Below are 16,028 nucleotides of genomic sequence, written 5' to 3' on the forward strand. Positions count from 1 at the left end.
GGTTTCAGTCTTCATCTCTCAACAAAATACAATGAAAATTCCCTGGGAAGAGGAAACTCAAGTGGAAAGAAAGGGCTTACTTCCATCAGCCTCTTCACTCAGCTCCGCCCTCACCCCTGACTGGTGAGTGGCTGGTGTTTAGCCTTCCTGTTGCCAACGCCCTACCCATCACCTCCTCCCCATGCTCTTCCTCTTTTACTTTGCCCTTTCCCCATCTGCTCCTAATGGATTTTCCTCAACTATATACGACAGGTCTTGTGTTGTTGTGGGTTTTTTTCTGAGGACCTTGCCAGGCTACCCCATGAGCCTCTGAGGGACCTCAAACCCAAACCTATAGGGAACTGGGAGCTACTCCTGAGAAGATGTCCTGCATGGGCATAGCCGCCCGTGTTTTTTACATTTCTTGTTAACTTTATGATTTAACAGTGAGGCTTTGAGGTACACTTTGCACACAGCTCTTCGCAAAGACAAAGTATTTGCTTACTAAAGGCTTGCATCGCCCTTCCCAAAGCCAATAACGACCACCACGCTCAGATTGGACTGGAGCTCCAGAGTCTGCAAGTTCATGGCTCTCTCCACTCATTATTTTCTTTGTTCTCACTCATTGCTTCTTCTCAGCCTCAGAGGAGCAATGTTATTTCTGTGTTCTAGCAGGGCACAAGAAGCCATGAGATCTGTTCCAAGTGGGATGATCTGAGTGAGGAAGGGGTGCTATGGCAGCTCTCTCCTGGGGGTAGGGGGTGGGCAGGAGCCATGGCCCCATGATGGGAGGGATCCAGAGGAAAACTGAACAATGTCATCACTCATGAGGTGTTTTATGTACTGAAGACCAAACTTCCAGATACTTGAAAACATTTAGATAACAGATAGGATTCGTCCTTTTTTAAAAAAGAGTGTTGGTGATTCTGAAAAGAAAATTTTCTGAATACTATTCTCACATTCTGCCTGATGTTCCTGGTCTGGTGCAATTAAAATTTTTTAACAAGCAGGAGAGGGCTCAATCAAATGTTATCCACCATGCTCGGTGGTGGGGACAGGTGTGGAGGAGAGGGAACAATATATAAATCCTTTATATTGACATATAAATCCATAGAGGAATGTATCATTTAGCTGGGGCGACGCAACGCCCGTAGGATGAGAATTGAAGTAACAGTTCAAGTCAGTGGAACAGACTTGAGGGGACTTAGAGGCAGGAGGGGGCACGGCAGGCTGAGCTGGGAGGCAGGAAATTGAGGATTTCAGTAGGTGCAGAGGAGGGAGGGGCACCCAGCAGAGAGCTGGTATAGGGCGAAGGGCAGAGGTGGGAATAATGAGTGAATCAAAAGGCAGATGGTCAGTATCTATGAGGTTAGGGAGGGAAGGTGCTGGCGCCCGGAGACGGACAGAAAGGAGATTCCCAAGCGGGCAGGGGAGAGCCCATGATTTAGGAGGCCCTGTTCCGTTGGGGGAGGAAAGGGTGATGGGGGAAGTGGGACAAGAATCACAGTTCACTTGAGGAAGCAGCTTCCACATCGGAAGCTGCCTGGTGCCCGGGCCGGACTGCGGGAAGGTCCACCCCGCAGCCCTTAGAGCATGAAGTGGAGAAGGTCCCTGCTTGAGTCAGCCCTGCCCGTGGGCAACTTCCCCATCCCCCGAGAATGCTTTTATCCAGAGATGGCCTCTAGTCCCAAAGCTACTTTAAAAAAAAATAATAATAAAATAAAATTATTTATTTATTTATTTTTTGGCTGCGTTGGGTCTTCATTGTTGCACGCGGGCTCTCTCTAGTTGCGGTGAGTGGGAGCTAGTCTTCGTTGCAGTGCGCGGGCTTCTCATTGCTGTGAAAGCTAATCTTTTTGTCTGGAATGGGTGTTTGTACGCGGGTCTCGAATCTGGGGGGTTCACAGTACCATACCTTGAAAGCCCTTGAAAGCGAAAATGGAAAGAACACGTGGAGTGGGAAGGATACCCCACGCCCCTACCCGCGCCTTCTAATTGGTCTCCCTCTGCCCTGGCCCTCCGACAGCGGAGAAGACGGCTCCCTTCCCACCTGGTGCAAAGCACAGCCGCAAGCAAAGCTGCCCTCTCCCTCTCAACCCACTCTATTTGTGTTTGGTGACTTCTCTGGGCTAGAGGAGGTAATGAACTGTTTTGGTTTAAAAGCCCTCCTGCTGGGTTGCAGTCTGCGTGGGAGAATAAAAGTAAACAAGCGAAAGGGAACTGTGTCATCAAAGGACTCTGCACCTGCCCTTCTTCATTGTAGGGTGAGAACCTTGCCATGTGCCACAGGTGGCACGGGGTACCCACACAGGGCAGGGCCGCGGGCCTTTCATTCTTCTTTAACAACAAATCAAGAGTGATCGGTTCATAATTTAATGAGACAGCCTTGCCGTGGTTCCAGATACGTATCAGGTAACAGCCGTGTCACCTGTATCCTGGCCTGAGCAGTTTTACTGTGATGCCTGCCACATATTTTGGCTGGTGACTTCCTTTACCTCTCAAGCCAACAGTGAGATACATTGCTAGAAATGGATCCAAATGGTCTTAATGTAAATATAAAGAACCAGTTTTTTCTTTGAAGCCAAAGCTGCTTCACTTCTTTGGTGGAAAACATTTGTTTCCCTTCCCATCACCAAATTTTGGAGGCAAGTCGGCTGCTTCTCTCTGAGGCTGCGCTAAGGTAGGTTATGAAGGAGCCCGGCTGCACCCACGTTTGTTGCCGCTGGGAAATTCCTGTCTGTGCGCCAAGTGCTTCAACAACACTTCGCTAAGGTGCTGACACAAAGAATCTTGTCTCAAGTAGGAGGTTATAAAAGCTTACAGATAGAAGTATAAATGTCTAATGATAAGGCACAAACAACCTTGCAATTAAACGAACCAAGCTAACAGGAATTTGAGCTAGCTGCAGGCTCAAGGCCTTGACTTCTCTTCTGGGCAGGAAGCTTTACCCTGGGACAGAAGAGCATCCCCAACAGGATTCTTTCCATTCCTTAGTGTTAATTAGTCTTCCTGGCAACCATGAATGAAGAAATCAGGTAACTGAATAAGCCCTGTGATGGCAGAAACAATGTAAAGAAGTATTTCTTGCAGCACATTAAACTGGATCATTATTCTCACAAACTGCTTTTAAGGTAGGTGAGGCTTTAGCTTTACAGCTAAAGGGAATTTTAAAATTCCCCGCACAATATTACCTGTTGGTTCTACCTTCGTATACTTTGATTTCTGTTGCCCAAATATACACTCACAACCTCATTTTATAGTAGCTGATCATTTATTTTTCATGGTTTGTCGTTGTTTGTCTTGCTTCCTAGCTATTTCCCAAAGAAAGTGAATTAAAAAAGACTGTTTCTTTTAGGTGGCAAATGTATAAGTATTTTAAAGGGTAGAACTTTTCCACCTTATTCCTTAAACATTTTATTTTATTCTAAAATCAACGAGGAAGGGAATTCCCTGGAGGTCCAATGGTTAGGACTCCGTGCTTTCACTGATGGGGCCCGGGTTCGATCCCTGATCAGGGAACTAAGATCCCGCAAGCCACGTGGCACGGCCAAAAAAAATCAACGAGGAAAGGGAAAGAAAAATATAACGTGTAAAATGGAAGAATGGAGGATGATGATAGCCATCAGAACATTCTATTTTAAAAAAGGCAGATTCTGCCCTTTGAGAACTAAGCTTTGGTTACAGCAAAGAGTGCTTCTCAAGGACCAGGCCATGTGGACGTTTCTCTCTGCCGACTACCACATCTTACGCCATAATTCCTCTGAAAATGGGTACCGTGGAGAAAGTGGCAGAGCCCAGAGTCATCTTTACTAGCTCACGGATACCAGATCTTCTATAATTAAATGTTTTCCTCGAGAAAATACTAATAAAACAATGCAATGGCTGGCACCACACTTGGTTTTCATTGCATTTGACACCTTTTCCTCTTGCCAGCTCTTCATGTTGACTTTCTCCTCGGCTTCATTCTTTCACTGGTGCCAGGCAGGCTCACTGCGGAACCACTTGGGTTTTCTTTCCTCTTTTTGCGCCCAGTAAATTTTCATAAAGCATTTAACGTGAGAACAAGCAGGTTAATTTGCTGTGCCGGTGAGCCAGGCTCTCGGAAGGCTCCCTGCAACACTGCCGTGTTCTGGCGTCAGGGTCAGAGGTTTTCATCCCAGTGGCAAGGATGCTTACCAGCCCCTTCTCCGTGCGGACACCAGGTGTGATTTAGCATAACGGACTGTGCAGATGCTCAGTGGCTCCTCTAACCCAGGCGTCAGAACCAAGTCGCTCTTTGCTCTTCATGCAAGGTGAAGATGAAAAGTCTCATGGGCTAGAAGTTCTGCCAGGAAAGGCTTCTGGACGTAGAAGAAATGGAAAATCACCCCATCTTGCAACAAACACCTGGTTTCAGGAACATGAAGTTCTTCTTCATGATATCAGTACCTGTTAAAATCCCCGGTCATATCACAGTGCTATTTTCCTCTAATGACAGGTAGGCAGTGAGAACCAAAGATTTTTTTCATATATAAAGAGAATATGCAAAAAACAGAAATAAGGAAATTTAAAAACTCACTGAATCCAGCCTTTGATTTATACCTAGTCAGTTGACATTGACTTTGAATGCTGATGCTCTAGGTGTCAGCCCTCATAGATGTTGAAGGTGACTGAGGAAGACTCTCAGGGAAGAAGCCAAGCTTGGTGGCCAGCACAGTGTAGGTCCCAGGGATGAGAAAAGCAAGCTCCCTGCGGATGGCAAGCTTAGTGACCCTCGAGAAAAGGGCAGGCTCAAAGAGGAGGCAAAGGTTGCCCCACAGGGAGAGTGGCTGAAGTCACACAGAAGATGATTTTAGGACAAGCTTAGCAAACACAACTGCTGGAATTACCAGCCTTTTTGTCCAGACCACTGCCACGGGGCAATTTAATGTGCAGCGACGTACAGTTAGTTAATAGAGAGGACCAATGCGTCCCAATGCCGAGCAATATGGTTTTAGAATGAAGTCTATGTGCTCAGACATTCAAAATCACCTGAAAACGATGATGTATGTGCATACACAGTTCAAAGGGCTTGTCTCTCATTTGCCATCACAGCAGCCCTGAGGTGTAGACAGGGCAGGTATTATTATCCATGTTTGCTTGAAGAACGTGGGGGTTATAAGACTCATCCAGGGATCCCACAGCCAGTCAGCAGTCGAGATGAGGAAGAACTCATGTGTCAGGCTCCCAGTCTTGTGCTCTGTCTGCAGAACCCCTCTTTGCATATCTTACAGAGTCTCTGATTTACCCAATAGCCTATAATAAACTATTTGTTTTCTGCTTAAACTCAGTAGAGCAGATTCTGTGGTTGGTTACCAGGAGCCCTGGCCGATATGGGGATCATATACACATGCATTATGTCATGTCTTTTTCACACAACAGGTAGGAAATACCTTTATGTAGGGGATAATCTATATAATCATTTGTAATGACTGCAGAGTATTCTATTGCATGGATATGCCATAATTTAATTAATCCCCTAATGATTAAGATTTAAATTTTCTCCAATTTTTTTGCTATTAATTCATTCATTTTGTTCAAGATATTTACTAAATACTCTTCACGTGCCAGGTACTATTTTAGGTAATGGAGATAACAGCTCCCTGACTACACAGAACTTACATTCCAGTCAGAAAACAACTAATAAACAAGTAAACCAATAAACAAATGCAGACTATGAAACGATTTAGTATGAGAACAGAATTTAATAATGGGAGAGTGATGGGGGGGAGGTGCTTGAGATAGGGTAGCAAAACAGCTTCTTTGAGGATGTGACATTTGCTCTGATGCCTAAAAGATTACATACACAAAGCTGTAATGAATATCTGAGAACATTCATCTTAGAGCACTCGTCTGAATATTCCCTTAAGCTAAATCCTAGAAGTACAAATGCAAAGTCAAATCACATGCTCATTTAGGCGCCAAAAGAATGGCCATGAGGGACCTCCCTGGTGGCACAGTGGATAAGAATCCACCTGCCAATGCAGGGGACATGGGTTCAACGCTGGTCTGGGAGGATCCCACATGCCGCAGAGCAACTAAGCCCGTGCGCCACAACTACAGAGCCTGTGCTCTAGAGCCCGTGAGCTACAACTATGGAGCCCGCGTGCCACAATTACTGAAGCCCACGCGCCTAAGCCCGTGCTCTGCAACAAAGAGAAGCCACTGCAATCAGAAGCCCGTGCACCGCAACGAAGAGTAGCCCCTGCTCGCCGCAACTAGAGAAAGCCTGTGTGCAGCAACGAAGACCCAACGCAGCCAAAAATAAATAAATAATTAAATCTTAAAAAAAAAAAAAGGGCTTCCCTGGTGGCGCAGTGGTTGAGAGTCTGCCTGCCAATGCAGGGGACACGGGTTCGAGCCCTGCTCTGGGAAGATCCCACATGCCGCGGAGCAACTAGGTCCGTGAGCCACAACTACTGAGCCTGAGCGTCTGGAGCCTGTGCTCCGCAACAAGAGAGGCCGCGATGGTGAGAGGCCCGCGCACGGCGATGAAGAGTGGCCCCCGCTTGCCGCAACTGGAGAAAGCCCTCGCACAGAAACGAAGACCCAACACAGCCATAAATAAATAAGTAAATAAATAAATAAACCGAAAGTTAAAAAAAAAAAAAAAAAAAAACCTTTAAAAAAAAAAAAAAATTAAATCTTAAAAGAAAAAAAAAACCAACACATTCTCCATAAACGTTTAAAAAGAAAAAAAAAAAGAATGGCCATGAAATTTCAACTCTCACAGCCTCCTTCTAAACGGGCTCTGAACCTAGCAAGTCTAGGTTCCAGTCCCAACTGGGCCAGTGACTGGCTCTCTAAGAGACTGGATAGTCTGCTATCCACTGCACATCACTGCACCTCAGTGTCCTCATCTGAAAAATGGGGACAATAAAAGTGCCTGACTCCGGAATTGATGAGGATTGAAAATGGTGTAACATAAGTGGTTAACAATGTTAGATGTAAAAAAATACATACTCATTTAAACATGTATACTAAAATTGCTTTTTAAAAAAGGGGTGTACGAATTTATTTATTATTATTTTTAGTATTTATTTATTTAGGCTGCGCCGGGTCTTAGTTGCGGCATGTGGGATCTTCATTTCGGCACGTGGGATCTTTTAGTTGCAGCACGTGGACTCTTAGTTGCGGCATGCATGTGAGATCTAGTTCCCCGACCGGGGATTGAACCCGGGCCCCCTGCAGTGGGAGCGTGGAGCCTTGGCCACTGGACCATCGGGGAAGTCCCGGGGTGTACGAATTTAAACTCCCATTTCCTGGTGCCCACCCACCTGGGGTTGGTTCTGAGCTCATACTAGCTCGACCTGTTTTCCGGAACCCAGCGCCCACCCACCAGGACTGTAACCCCATGAGGACAGGGATGGTAGCTTGTGGCTCTCATGTCCCTAGTGCCCAAACCACAGGAGAACTCAGGGGGCTGGTCTCCTGGCACTGAGGAGAGTCCCCAGAGAAGTCGATATACTCACAGATAGTGGGATAGCCTGCCTATTAAATCCTACACCTTTCATTTTAGATGACATCAGATCTTGAATATCCAACGTCTTCTTTCCTACAGGCGCCATGGCCTTCTGTTTGCTGGATTCTTCAGGAGGGCAGGTAGGTCTACTGTGCTCACCACTGCTTGATAAAAAACCAGAGAGCCACCTGCTGAATGTTTTCGTTTCAACATAGAGACCCCAAACCCGGAATCTTGAATGGGTGCCTTGTCAGGAATGGAAGGCCACAGGTTGCAGACGGCAAATGACTCACTGCCATCTGAAAAGGTCTATGCTGTTGGTACAAAACGTGACCACATTCCACTTCTTCCTTTGTCCATCTGCTGCCGTTGTGGTCTAGGAGTGATGATGATTTTAAAGATTCAAATTTGGACTGTGTGTAAGCTGATTTCTCAAGCCACATCAAATATGGTTTGGCAATAAGCACTACTTTGGTGCTGTTTGACTAAGAAGGTAGTCAAGCACACGAAGGTTTCTGTCCTTTTTCAGGCTGTATGCACATGTCACCTTGTTGAACGGAGGTGGCGGTGATTAAGGTGGCTAGCCACACAGCTGACTCACAAGAAGGCTGGTAAGAAGTTTTGGTTGATTACGATGTTGGACTAACTCTTTATCCACTCAGTGTGCTTAACAACATGGCTTCCATTGTCATCTTCTTAAATCCAGCCATTCTTAATACCAATTTTTCAGTTTTTCAAAAGGGTGTTAGGAATGTTTGATGTTTAATAACATAGTAACATGGAAGATTACCATATTTCATAAAAGTCAGGCTTCGACTTCTTCCAAAGCCAAACAACATACGTATTCAGAATTATTTTCTTGGCAACTCACTTTTAACTGCTATGGAAAATATGCCACAAACGGTAGCATTCCTGAGATAAAAATTTGATGTGTTTGGGGCCTGAAAAATTGGTTTCTGAGTTTCTTTCTGGCTGTAACATTCATCATTCTCTGTATAGCCCTACTCTGGTCAACTGTCCAAGAGAACCCCCTCCTTCCAATAGTACAAATACGTACCCTTATTACGTCCTTTTGGATAGAAATAATAACGTACTGCTGGCCTAATATTTTAATGGTACAAAAATGCAAAATATCTAATATTTGAGTATTCTTTGGTTTTAAATATAAAAGCTTAAAATCTTTGTCATTTTAGATGGAATAAGTTTTTTAAAAGTTAGCTTAAATTTATTATTTACCTTTATAAATACATTTAATATATAATTATTTATCCATAATCAAAGAACAGATAATGCCTACCTATCTTTAAACTGCATTGAAGAAGCATTAACAGGGACTTCCCTGGTGGCACAGTGGTTAAGAATCTGCCTGCTAGTGCAGGGGACATGGGTTCGAGCCCCGGTCTGGGAAGATCCCACGTGCCACAGAGCAACTAAGCCTGTGCACCACAACTACTGAGCCTGTGCTCTAGAACCCACGAGCCACAACTACTGAGCCCACGTGCCACAACTACTGAAGCCCGTGCACCTAGACTACTGAAGCCCGTGCACCTAGAACCTGTGCTCCTCAACAAGAGAAGCCTGCACACCACAACAAAGGGTAGCCCTGCTAGCCACAACTAGAGAAAGCCCGCGTGCAGCAATGAAGGCCCAACACAGCCAAAAATAAATAAATAAATTTATAAAAGAAAAGGAAGCATTAACAGATATAAAAGCACTAGGATTTTGAGGACTTCAAACGAGTTGATTTGGAGGAGTGCAAATCAGACATGTCAAGTAAAAAAAACCAATATGTGTCATTTTCAAGATCCATTTTTCATTTATAGTTAAGAAACTATATGACAAACCTTTTTAAGTATTTAGCAATGTACTTCTCTGCTCTTCTTGATATTTGGCTTCCTTGAGCGGATTGGTTTGGGTGGGGCTGAGACAGGTATTTTTCAAGGCTCTCCTGGTGATTCTGATGGACAGTCAGGGTTGAGAACCCTCTCCTAAAGGCATACGCACATGCCTTGCCTGCTGGACAAGCAGCCCTCAAGGCACAGATGAAGAAAAGGCTGCTGGGGAAGAGGAAGCCAGCAGCCCCTTAGCATTTGCCAGAAATCTGCAAGTAGCGTTTTATTTATCACATAAATCCTTACAAGCTAGCTCCATTTCACTATGTGACATACCTACCTGAGACACTGCTGGAAAATATTGTTGCTGAAGCAAACTGGAATCATGATACAGGCACACCTCAGAGAGACTGCGGGTTCGGTTCCAGACCACCACGATAAAGTAAATATTGCAGTAAAGCGAGTTGCATGAACTTTTTGGTTTCCTAGTGCATATAAAAGCTATGTTGGGCTTCCCTGGTGGCGCAGTGGTTGAGAATCTGCCTGCCAATGCAGGGGACATGGGTTCGAGCGCTGGTCTGGGAAGATCCCACATGCCGCGGAGCAACTAGGCCCGTGAGCCACAATTACTGAGCCTGCGCGTCTGGAGCCTGTGCTCCGCAACAAGAGAGGCCGCGATAGTGAGAGGCCCGCGCACCGCGATGAAGAGTGGCCCCCACTTGCCGCAACTAGAGAAAGCCCTCACACAGAAACGAAGACCCAACACAGCCATAAATAAATAAGTAAATAAATAAAATTAAAAAAAAAAATCTATGTTTACGCTATACGTAATCTATTAAGTGTGCAATAGCATTATGTCTAAAAAATGTAAATATGTTAATTAAAAATACTTTATTGCTAAAAAATGCTAACCATTGATCTGACAACACAGGGTTGCCACAAACCTTCACTTTGTAAAAAATGCAGTATCTGTGAAACACAATAAAGCAAAACACAATAAAACGAGGTACGCCTATATTTTTTGCTATTATAGTTGGTGATTGATATCCTGATCCTTATTCTCCTGTTCCCACCTGTGAGCTGAATGGAGGAATCACATGACAGTTGAACAGGGAGAGAATCATAAGCATTAAAGTGGGAGACCATTGAGGCCAACCCCTCATCTTACAGCTAAGCAAATTAAGGACCACAGAAATGAATAATCCTCCCATCACCACCATCTTGGAAGACTTTAATTCTAATGGTGTTTTTTTCTCACTATAAATGAAATATATACTCTATGGAAAAATTAGATATAGGAAAGTACATGTATGTATTTTAACAGATACTTGAAATCCATTTCACTGTCACGCCATGACGTCATCATTTGGAGCCCTGGAGCTGGGCTGTACAATACATAATCTAAGGCCACCACTCCTAAGTCCCAACTGCCTGCTTCCTTCATTTTCTTTCTTTTTTTAAAAAAAAAAATTTATTTATTTATTTTGGTTGCTCTGGGTCTTAGTTGCAGCACGTGGGATCTTTTTTAGTAGTGGCATGCGGGATCTAGTTCCCTGACCAGGGATCGAACCTGGGCCCCCTGCATTGGGAGCACGGAGACTTAACCACTGGACCACCAGGGAAGTCCCTTCCTTCATTTTCTTAATAAATTGTCACTCAACACTAGTTGAATCCATTCTTCATGCTCCTCCGTTTGGCTCAGGCCTATTTTTTCCTGGCCTAACCTGCTACCTTCGTGGGCTGTAGCTTCTGGAATGTTCTGAATTCTCTTATATCAACACCCATTCCCTGGAACACTGTTCATTCCATTCATCGTAACTGTTGTTTCTTGGCTTTGCCCTGCTGACTCTGTCTCACTACTCCCTCAAGGGAAGGAAAGGACGTATACCGTGTTTGCAGGGCCAGGAGTAGAGGGGGGCATCCTCTTCATCCCACCGCCAGTTCCTTGTCACTGCCCACCCCCCGCCTTGTCCAACACTCCCCCCACTGAAATCCATGCAATCCGGTTGTATCACCCTTTCAAATCCCCATCATGCTCATCAATGGAAGCTTCTCCATATCCCTCCAGTGGAAATCCATTCCCCAGTACCTATCCTGATGACTCAGACACACTTTGATCCTACCTTTCTCAAAGCTGCCTCATCCCTAAATTCTCAAGCCTGGAAACCACCCTCTCCAGTTTGCCTTCACACATTTCTAAGTCTTGGACACCTGGGGTGGGGGTCAGGTCACCCTCAGATTTTCTTGGCTGTCTACCACCTAACCTGGACTTCATGGTTAACTGTTGCAACTGCTGCCTTCACAAGCACCCTCGATTCTTGTTCCCCTTTAATTTTTTTTCACTCTTGTTTGAGTCCAGGGTTTGGTTTACTGGGGGGAAGATGTATTCATCATTCACTCATTTGTTCAACTACTCAAGTATGTTAGGTACTGTACTAGGTCCTGGGGATATAAAAATGTGTCCTTCTTAGGAATGAGCCTTGAGGATGTTGTGCTATGTAAAGTAAGCCAGTCACAAAAAGATAAATGTGTCAAAGTGTATGAATCCACTTACATGAGGTACCTAGAGTAGTCAAGTTCATAGAGACAGGAAGTAGGATGATGATTGCCAGGGGCTGGGGGGAGGGGAAATGGGGGAGTTGTTGTTTAATGGGTACTTTCAGTTTTGCAAGATGAAAACATTCTGGAGATTGGCTGTACAATGTCAGTACTCTTAATACTACTAAACTGTATACTTAGAAGTGGTTAGGATGGTAAAATTTATGTTATGTGTTTTTTTTTTACCATAATTAAAAATATTTCTTTTTTAAGTGCACCAGTCTTGCAATAAACAGAAATGAAAAATTGCGATGTAGGGTGATGTATGTATAACAGGGAAGGCATCACTTGGTGGTTGTTCAGGGGTGTGCCAAGACTGCTAATGGCCCCAGCACTCATTCTCCCCTCTTCCTTTGATTTGAGCAGGGCACACGGTTTACCTTTGAAAGCCTGCATGTCCCAGCCACACTGGCAGCTAGGATGTGAATGGAACCGAAGTGGTGTGCGAAACGTTGAACCTCTTAGAAGGAAGCCACTTGCCCTCCACTCTCTCTTCTCCCATCTCACAGGCTGAAACTCAAACGTGGTATGAAGAGAGTCTCAGCCACGCCCTATTACTCAGGGCATCAGAGTAATAGGTAGAAGCAACATGGGTCTCTGGATGACCGCAAGGACGAGGGCTGCTTACCTGCCTGGACTACCCGCCTGCCTCTGAACTGTTAGGTGAGAGAGAAATAAACTTCATTCAGTTTGAGCCACTCTAGCTTTGGGTCTTTCTGCTGCAGTAGCTGAGCCTATACACTAACAAAAAAGGAGGTCAACTGCACGTGGAGGATGGGGGTGATGGTGAGAGTGGAGTATGCAGTAGGGGCAAGAAGATTGTCTGGGAAGATAATATAAAGATAGGCTCTGCTACCAAGTCCTGCCTTCTAGCTTCTGAGCCCTGGGCACTGATCAGCAATCCTTTTACTGGTCCAGGATAATTCCGTTTCTCACTTCTCTGTGTGTGTATTAGGAACTGGGGGGTGTCTTCTAACAATGGAGGGAGGAGACCCAGGAGGAACCACAGGTGAAATTTTGGGGGGTGTGTGTAGATGATAAGTTGGATTTTAGATATGTTTGTTTAGCGCCTCAATGAATAATACCTCTTGACCATCAAGGTTCTGAACCAACAGAACAGTAAGGTAAAAGAGTCAGCAGGGGGAGATTTAAAACATCTCCTTTATTTCTGATAAGAGCTGGGTTAGGGACACAGTTTAGTGAAAGAGTGTGCTGGCTTTCTAATACTGAACCCTGGATTTGGATTGGCCATTATGCAGTTATGGCAGTAGCTCAAAGGTTCTGATATAACATAACATTTACTTAATCATTTACTTAATCATTTACTTAATCATTCTATTCCTTTAAATGATAAGAACTGATAGAATAAAGAAATATAAATTATTTAGTTAAATATATAAACTTTTCCATTAACATATAATGGTTATATAATGCATTCTTTCATTTTTAAATTTTCCACCCTTCCTCCCTCCCATCCTTCCTTCCTTTTTTCTTTTCTTCTCTCTCTCTTTTTTTTTTTGGCTTTAACAGATTTAATATGACATACCCCACATGCAGCTGGCCATTGGTCTCCATTGGTGGTCAAATGGAGCCATTATTGACATTCTGCTCCCGCTCTCTAACTAGAAAAACCAAAAGTTATTGTGAAACCCACACTCCTAATTCTGATTGTGACCAGTGGTAAATGGCTGGCTTGCCCAGTCCACTTAGGGGATGGGTTCTTGAGCTCCCCTGGAAGATAACTTTAGGACTAGAGAAGTCTGTCTGACAATAAACTTCCTTTCCAGGGTATTTCTCAGTTTTGATATATAAGTCTGAACACACCAGCTCACATCCATCTCTGTACAGTTACCCCTGTCAGTTTTTGCCACCATCTACTGAAATGACCTGTCTATGTGTTGGTTTCTTCTACCTGGCGAGCATGTTGTACCTGCTTAATAAATGTTTATTGAACTGAATAATTAAAAAAGAAGTAGAAGTAAGGTAACAGTGGGGTCTAAGGTGGGTTCTTTCAAGAGATCACTTTAAGGTGTGGAAGGAGAAACCAGTGGTATGAACTAGCGGTTGGCACCATGGGAATAGAGAAATGTCAGGAAGATCCAAGACCAGTACAAGGTAAGTGCTTTCATAGTTTTCCTACTGGAAGTCAACCATCAAAGCTAAGTTGCAAAACTGGATTATAAAAAACAAACAAGCATACAATGTGCTGTTATTTAAAAATCACTTGTTTGGAAATAGATAAATCCAATATTGTCACAAACACTGTAAGCTGTTCACCCTCAATTGTTAGTTAGCGAGTTGATTAACATCATATTCTAAATTTGAAATGAAAACTATATTGGAAAACAGTTTTTAAAAGATGTACTGAGACAGAACTCTGAGAACAGGCCAACAAATTCGGGCCAAAAGATCAGCTAGTCGACTGTTTGATAAATGTATAATAAAACAGCAGAATTGTATTGATACTATTACTCTGTGAAGCTGAAACACCCTAAAACAGAAAGGCTAATGAAGAGGGTGGATCTGGTAGAGAAATGAAGATACCAAAACAAAGCCGGGGATGGAGGAATGAAGCCCTTTTCTCTGATAGTGGGGTGTTTCCTTCTACCAAAAAATTTAAAAAAACGGTGGTTCATTCAAAGGATGATATTTATGGACAGCCATTACGTGAGCAAAAAATGTTTATTTCAAAAGAGATCCAATATTCAGAATAATATTATTAATATGTTTTAAGTCGGCATTCTTTGATTTTTATTATTAGTAAGACTGACCATGATGTTGCTAGAAAAAGAGATATCGGAGTTCCCAATTAATGTCCATCCTTTGAAATATAGTCCTCTGTAGTGTATTAGTTTCTTAAGGCTGCCACAAGCAATTATCACAAACTTGGCTGCTTAAAACAATGGAGATTTATTCTCTCACAGCTCTGAAGACCAGAAGAGTTTGAAATCAAGGGGTCAACAGGGCTGTGCTCCCTCCCTAGAGAATCCTTCCTTGCTTGTCCCAGCTTCTGTGGGCTGTCGGCATCCCCTGTGGCTGCATCGCTCTAATCTCTTCTCTGTGTCTCTTTTAAGAATACTTGTCCTTGGACTTAAGGCCCACTTGGATGATCTAGGATGACCTCATCTTGACATCCTAACTACATCTAGAAGGACCCTTTTCCACATAAGGTTGCATTTATAGGTTCTGGGAATTAAGATGTGGACACATCTTTTGTGAAGCCACCAATCAATCCACTACGGGAAGCATATTCCATGAACAGTGGAATAAAAGGTTCTTCAAAAGAGCTACTACAAAATAGTGTGTTAATGAAGATGAGTTCTCCCTTTTCCTTCCTTCCCTCTTAAATTCTACATTAAAGATCATAGTGCTGTCTGGCACCATATTTAGCCTTCCCATTCATTCTGTGCATCAGTGCCTGTTCTTGTCCTTTTTGCTTTTCACCTCCACTGAAAGGGCACCTGTTAAGGGGAAGAGGAAGACAGTATTTCTGAATCACTGTCTTTAGGATGTCTGCTTGGTTTAATTCTTTCCACCAAGAATGCCGACTTTTAAATTTAGGCCTAGTAGATATCATTCAAAGAATGCATTTTTAGATGATTGGCTAAGATTTGGAATCATAAAAACATACAATTTTAGGGCTGAAGAAAGTTCAGCAATTATCTAGTCATTTTAGAAACAAGGAGAGAAAAGTTCCAGGGAGATCAATAAATCACTGAGGGCTTCCTTGGTGGCGCAGTGGTTGAGGGTCCGCCTGCCAATGTGGGGGACGCGGGTTCGGGCCCTGGTCCAGGGGGATCCCACATGCCGCAGAGCAACTAAGCTCCTGCGCCACAGCTGCTGGGCCTGCGCTCTGGAGCCCGTGAGCCACAACTACTGAGCCCGCGTGCCACGGCTGCTGGGGTCCGTGCGCCTGGAGCCCGCGCTCTGCAGCAGGGGAGGCCACAGCAGTGAGAAGCCCGTGCACTGCAACAGGGAGTGGCCCTTGCTCGCCGCAGCTGGGGGGAGCCCGCACGCAGCAACGAAGACCCAACGCAGCCAAAAATAAATAAATAAAATAAATAAATAAAAATTTAAAAAAAAATTAATAATAAATAAATAAATTGCTGAAAGTCATCAATGTGATGGGGGTAGAGCCA

At 44.0% G+C, this 16,028-nt stretch overlaps 1 protein-coding gene and 2 long non-coding RNA genes across 12 annotated transcripts in view; 1 reads left to right on the forward strand and 2 right to left on the reverse strand.

Moving 5' to 3' along the window:
* The window catches only part of CLYBL (citramalyl-CoA lyase), a 256,049-nt gene that overhangs the window by 56,385 nt on the left and 183,636 nt on the right, over positions 1–16,028 (reverse strand). The window lies entirely within an intron of this gene.
* LOC309647417 overlaps positions 1–16,028 on the reverse strand; it is a 34,890-nt gene that overhangs the window by 4,845 nt on the left and 14,017 nt on the right. The gene's annotated exons all lie outside the window — the stretch shown is intronic.
* LOC309647423 overlaps positions 10,125–16,028 on the forward strand; it is a 290,446-nt gene continuing 284,542 nt past the window's right edge. The window contains exon 1 of the long non-coding RNA XR_014256041.1: positions 10,125–15,792. This is a non-coding gene — a long non-coding RNA (uncharacterized lncRNA). The remainder of the gene's footprint in view (positions 15,793–16,028) is intronic.

Source organism: Balaenoptera physalus (assembly GCF_965194825.1).
Source record: "Balaenoptera physalus genome assembly, chromosome: 18".
In the NCBI taxonomy this organism is placed as follows: Eukaryota; Metazoa; Chordata; class Mammalia; order Artiodactyla; family Balaenopteridae; genus Balaenoptera; species Balaenoptera physalus.